Source organism: Molossus molossus, unplaced genomic scaffold (assembly GCF_014108415.1).
Source record: "Molossus molossus isolate mMolMol1 unplaced genomic scaffold, mMolMol1.p scaffold_m16_p_9, whole genome shotgun sequence".
NCBI classification, from domain to species: Eukaryota; Metazoa; Chordata; class Mammalia; order Chiroptera; family Molossidae; genus Molossus; species Molossus molossus.
This window is the reverse complement of record NW_023425403.1, coordinates 81,774,627-81,781,853: the sequence shown is the minus strand read 5'-3', so window position 1 is coordinate 81,781,853 and position 7,227 is coordinate 81,774,627.

Below are 7,227 nucleotides of genomic sequence, written 5' to 3'. Positions count from 1 at the left end.
CAGAAACATTTCATTAATATTTTCCATTAACAACCCTTTCCTTTTTTTTTATACTAATTCCTTTTGACTAGCGATATCAAAATACTTTTAGAATTGCAAAGAACTGAACATTAATCTTTAGTATAATGTTTTCAACATTCAAAAATATGAGTAGATATAACATTATTCCAAATACTATTCCTCCAAATAATAGTGGCTTACGGAATATAAACTATTCTGATAAGAACAAGTGGAAACTTTGCTTAAAATATAATAAACACCTTTTCTTATGGGTATTGAAGAAATTCTGGGATGACCACAACTTCAGAGATTAAGATTCTGAATAAAAGGCAATTTCAGAGATATAACAACTCTGCAGTTTTTTAAAAGAGCTTTCATATTCCAAGATGACAAAAATTGAGCAAAAACTGATTGTAAAGGTGAACATTTTTATTCAGCAGTTGCATAGTCCTAAGAAACAAAAGATGGCCTCAAAATTTCACCATAGAGATGGCTTTGCTAACACCTGTTCTTCACATGTAATTTCTGCAGTCCCATTCTCAGAAATGGTTGGAAACTGACATTCACCCTCTAGTCAATTAAGTTCCTGATTGAATTCAGGTAAACTGACCCTGATTTTGCTCCTGCTGGAGAATAAGGCAAACTCTTCCGAAAGGCAAAGGGTAGTATCTATAAGTTTCATTGTTTTTTCAGATATAATAGCTGACATCTAATAAAAATTTTGACAGCCATCCCAAGACAGAAGACCACGGGAGAAATCGATCATGAATGACCTTCGTATTGGAGTTTTAAGATACAAAATTTAAAATAACAGTGACGAATACATTCCAAAAGATAGATGACGAGAGGGAGAATATTACTAGAGGTGAAATCTGTAACAAAGCAACAATAGAAACTCTGCATATGAAATTTTGAATAATGGAGACTGGAAACAGCATGAAGAAAATTAAGTAATGGAAAGATAGGTAAATAGAAACTGAAGAGACTGAAAGAACTAAGAAATTAAAATACAGAAATATGGAAGAAACCTGTGGAACACAGTGAAAGATCTAACTTATGTGTATTTAAACTAGGAGAAGAACATTAGAAAAATAGAGCAGAAGTAATGTTTAAAGAGATAATGGTTAGGCGCGGCCAGTGTAGCTCAGTGGTTGAGCATTGGCCCATGCACCAAGAGGTCACCAGTTCAATTCCCAGTCAGGGCACATGCCCAGGTTGTGGGCCTGATCCCCAGAGGGGGCGTGCAGCAGGTGGCCAATTGATGTTCTCTCTCATTGATGTTTTTATCTCTCTCTCCCTCTCCCTTCATCTCTCTCTAAAATAAATGAAGAAAAATTAATTTAAAAAAAGGAGAGAGAGATAATGGTTAGAAATTTTCCAAAATATTTGAAAGATATTACACCACATGTTTAAGAAGCTCTGAACATGATAAGCAATTCAACAACCTAATATTAAGGTCATATGAAATCAACAATAAACATACAAACGCTACAAAATAAAAATAGACAAAATATATTTATAAGAACACCATAAAAAATGATATTAAAGTGACATATTCATGAAAGGAGCATGATACTCTGTCATCAGGAAGACCCAGAATGTAGAACAACTGAATGAATGAATATTGTTACTGGATATTTAAATTGGTACAACCACGTTGAAAATCTTTATGCTATTTATAATAAAATTCAACATTTGCCTACTTGTTGAACCAGCAATTCTACTCATGGCTATATACAAAATGTGTGTGTGTGTGTGTGTGTGTGTGTATGTGTGTGTGACAAAAGACATGTTTAAGAAAATTCATTTACAGTGGCCCCAAACTAGAAGCAACTCAAAACTCCTGCCACTGTATAGGAGTACTAATTTTTGGTATATTTTAAAACTAACTATTATAAAACAATGACAATAAACAGATGACTGCTGCATTCAACAACATAGATGTATTTCTATATATTAGAATAAGCCAAACACAAAATGATACATACTGTATAATTCTACTTTTTTAAGTTTAAAAATAGCTAAAATTAATGACTAGTGGCATAAATGAGCCTAAGTAAGAGCTAACTTTGAGAAATAAAAAGAAGAAAGCTGAAGAGAAGGTAAGAGGGATATTGAGTGCTGGTGATATCTCATTTCTGAATCTACATGGTGTTCATACAGATGTTACCTTTGAAATGAAATTATACAATTTTTTTTTATTTTATATAAATGTGTTATATTTACATAAAAAGTACTTAAAAATAGCTCTGGCTGTTTTGGCTCAGCGGTTAGAGTGTTGGCTTGCAGACCAGAGGGTCCTGGGTTCGGTTCCCGCTAAGGGCACGTACCTCGGTTGTAGTGTGGGTAGCAACCATTCAGTGTGTCTCTTTCACATCAATATTTCTCTCCCTCTCTTCTTCCCTCTTTCCCTCCCGCTCTATCTGAAGATAAATTCAAAAATGTCCTCGGGTGAGAATAAAAAAAAGTGCTCTTAAAAATAATTATTACTTGTATCCTCTCTGAGTCTCCTTGATCATTGGTATACACACAGCCTTGCCCTTTCATTTCTTTCACCTTCAGTGAAGAGTATAGTAATTTATGGTTATAGAAAAAAGTTTAAATATGTAGAATAGTGAGGTGAAAAGTTTTCTATGAAAAAGAAACAAAGTCTCTACAAAAAACCTTTCAGTTTGTTTTGTTTGTTTTTTGCTTAATCCCTTAACCTTTTTCACCCAGCCCTCTAACTGCCCTTCCCTTTGACAGCTGTTAGTCTGATCTCTGTATCTATGAGTCTGTTGCTCTTTTGTTTGTTATTTTATTTTCTTCATTAGATTCCACATATCAGTGAAATTGTATGTTACTTGTATTTCTCTGACTGACTTATTTCATCTAGCATAATATTTTCCAGGTCTATCCATACTATTGCATAAAGTAAGAGTTCCTTCTTTTTCACAGCTGAGTAGTATTTTACTGTGTAAATGTTCCACAGCTAGTATTTTACTGTGTAAATGTTCCACAGCTTTTGTATCCACTCATCTACTGATGTGCACTTGGGCTGTTTCCAGATCTTGACTATTGTAAATAAATCTGCAATGACCATAGAGATGCATATATTTATTTTAATTAGTGTTTTGGGTTTTTTAGAATATATTACCAGATGTAAAATCACTGGGTCATAAGACAGTTTTATTTTTAAGTTTTTGAGGTAACTCCAGAGAGGAGGTGGAAAAGGATAACGGGGGAGGGGATGGTGATGGAAATAGACTTTAGTTGGTGTGTTGAGTACACAATACAACATTCAGGTAATGGCCCTGGCCAGTTTGGCTTAGCAGTTAGGGACCAGAGACTCCCAGGTTCAGTTCCCACTAAGGGCACGTACCTCAGTTGCAATTTGTCCCCAGCCCAGGTTGGGGTCATGTGGGTAGCAACCAGTCAATGTGTTTCTCTCACATTGTTTCTCTCTCTCTTCCCCACTCTCCCTCCCGCTCTATCTGAAGATAAATGCAAAATTGTCCTCAGGTTAGGATAAAATATATATATATATATATATATATATATATATATATATATATATATATAAAATAGACTTGTACATCTGAAACCTATATAATTTTATTAACAAATGTCACCCAATAAATTCAATTTTAAGAATTCCTTTAGACTTGTCTATTATTGTATTCATCTAAAGTTGATGTAAAAAGTAATGAATGAAAGAAGAAAAAACAGTCCTGGCCAGTTTGGCTCAGCAGTCAGAGCATCGGCCTACAGACCAGAGAACCCCAGGTTCGGTTCCCACTAAGGGCATGTACTTCGGTTGCAGTTTGTCCCCGGCCCAGTTGGGGTTGTGTAGGTGGAAGCACTCGATATGTCTCTCTTACATTGTTGTTTCTCTCTCTCTCTTCCTCCCTCTCTCCCTTCTGCTCTTTCTGAGGATGAATGTAACAATGTCCTCGGGTGAGAATTAAAAAAAAGAAGAAGAAAAAAGAGAGGAGACAGGAAAAGAGTGATGCAAGGAAGAGAGAGAAAAGTAATATAGAGAATACAAAATAGAAAATAAGTGTAAACTTAGAGTAGAAAAACTAATGGAAGAAAGCATTAAAGAAAACAATTGAGGAAGAGTAGCCAGAAAACATTCTGTTCAGTCTTTCCACTAACAATAAATATTATTTAAAATTTTGATATTTATGTACACAGCTACAAACTCTGTAATGATTGTTGTTTTTCATTTTACAGGCTGCCATGTGACAATGGCTTATAAATAAACCTATTAAGTAAATATCTTCTACTATCTCATAGTCCTTTGTTAGGAATTCTTCCAATGTCTCATTTTCAAAGAAATCTCTCAGCCCCTACTTTAAATTAAAATTTTCTTTTTGCTGGTGTTTATTTCTTACAAAGTTTTAATGAGATTACACCCAAACTTCTAAGATCTAGATGAGTAAGATATAGACATTTTTCCCCTTATATTTTAAGCTGTGTATTTTTAAGCTTTTTATCCATGTGCTCATTTCTTTAGCTTTGAGTGCACTATGTTTTATGCAGAATTGATATTCCTCTAGAATTTCAAAACCCCTAGTTTTTCATATTACTAATTAAATATATTCAAAGACAAGTTTGTAGGCTTTGATATATCATATATAAATATATATAATAAATATACATGTGATTTAATGAGGAACATTAAATGCAAATATATATACCAATGCATGTATACAAATGCAAATATATATACACCAATAATAGTTAGTAGTTAATATTTTCCCAATAACAAAAAGCACCATGATTTACAGAGAAAAATAAATTTAAGGAAGGAAGCAGCAATAGCTATATTTTAGCATAAAAGCTTTACCTGAAATATGCAAAAACATTTTATTGATTCTATGTGACTATTCATTGACACTAAGAAATGTATTCTGCTCATTTTAGTACTTCTAATAGTAGGATACATCTGACAGTTGTCATGATTGTAACAGTCTTATGACACAGCTGTCATTACCTGCCATGTATGACCTTGGTCTCAACTATTCATATTGTAATTCCTTCCATTGAATCATGTGCATTATTGAAACAGCATGTCAAGTTTCATTACCACTTGAAATGTCTTTTAAAATGTTCAACTATGTCTTTGCACTGAAACACAAAATGTGATTGTATATGCAGATGCACAGAGGCAGAACTGTAGGGCATACATAAGACATTAGTAAAGTAAATATTAATTGTTGAAGGAATGGCTGCAATTTCCAATTTTCTAGAAAGCAACAAACAAATTCTTTATTGAACTTGAGAAACAAACACACTTTCAAGTAAAGAAGCTGTCTAATTGTATGCTTCTGAAGCATGCAGAAGAATTTCCAATCATTGTCCATGAGGAAATATGAAAAAGGAAAAATGATCAAATTCTTAGTAATATTTGAACATTTGAATAAGAGGAGAAAAAAAAAGAGAAAGACACTACTATAAATAATTTATATATTGCCTAGGTTATCAGTTTTTTAGGCCTTCCCAGTGATTTTGTACAGAGCAGCTTAAATTCCAAGAATAAAGACAAAAACAAAACAAAAAAAACCCCACAAAACTATGAATATAGTTAAATCTAACACACTGATGTAATACCAACATGAAATTTGAAAAATGGTTTTTAGTGCCCTGAAAGAAAATTCTAGGACAATATAGTACTTGCCTAAAAAATGCTGGATAGCCAATATTTTTGAAAGTATAAGTACTGCATTATGTGGAAACATATAGAATTGTTGACTATAATTAGAAAAATTATTATAAAATATTTAGATTGTAAATGGGAGGAAACTATTGAAATCTCTAATCATTATTGCGTGTATAAATATAGTGTATATATAGCCTTTATTTTGGACTTGAGATTGTAGCAGAAAAGATATGACAAGCTTGTTATCAGCATTCATGAGGAAGAAAAACAGAATTGGATTATAGCTTAATGTGCATCATTCTTCTCTTACATCATAGTGCATTGTATGATTAAATGAGTCTTAGAATTGATAAAATGTGGTAAAGGAAGCAGTTGTCCATTTTGTTTCCCCATTGAAGAAAATTTATAGTTGTATGGCTTCTGTTTCCAATATTGAATTATACTCATAGATACATCAACAGTATTCTAAATTTGTTCCAGAAAATAGTAACAGATGTAAGGGAGAAAAATAATATCCTTTCCCCCTTCATACATTGCTGTGTATATACAATAAATGTTTGCATTTCCACATACCTTATCTATCTCTTGGCTATCTTGTCTTGTAAACTTTTAAATAAAACAAGGAATGACTGGAACCTTCCATTAATAACATTAAATGCAACATTTATTAACGTATTGTATATATTATTTATCTCCAATGTTTCCTTACTATGTACTTTTTGAGCTATTGAAATGTTTTATTCCTTTTATCATTTTAAAGTTAATTCTATAATGTTATATTGACATCCTCAAATCTGGTAATGAAGTCCTTACAGAAATTCAATGTAATTCTTTATTGTTTTCTTTCTGATAATAAATAAAAATATTGATATGTTTTATAAGGTATGTCTAGTAACATCACTTATATTACATTTCTATCAGTAAAACAGTTTCATCTCAGAATTCAGGATAAAAGTTCTGGAAATATTAGTGATATAATTTCTGGGTTTGCACCTAAATTGAAATAGTGTATAAAAGAATATATTATCTTTGAAATTCCCATTATTGTTTCAAAAAAGTGGTAATTGAATGTCTGAAATCTTTTCTCAAAATTATCTCTTTAGCTCCGATATGATACATTGTCATATGAGAGGATTATATAATTTTTTTTATCATTCAGTAGTCTATTCAATTTGGATATAATACAATTATTTTAAAATTTAGTACAATTTTTAAATTTTAAACAGTTGAAGTATGTCCTTACTATTCAACTTTAAGTCTGCCTTACTAGTATGTTGGTGCTTTCTGTCACTAACCTAACAGATCCAGTTTGGTCATTCATTATCTTTGAATTCTTTGAGTAGATACCAATATCAATAGTCTCACATAATTAAAGGCAGGTGAGGGCAAAGTTCCTTTTTCTCACAATTGATATACCAGTGGATTTGCCTATTACAATAAAAGCAAATCTAATATTAAATTCTGCCACACATAAAAACAAATGTTAATAAACTGACAAAAAATAATCATGTAACAGTCTTATAGGCTTGATAAAAATGCATCTCTCTGCTCCAAGTACTTTTAGAGATTACTGTAGGCAGATG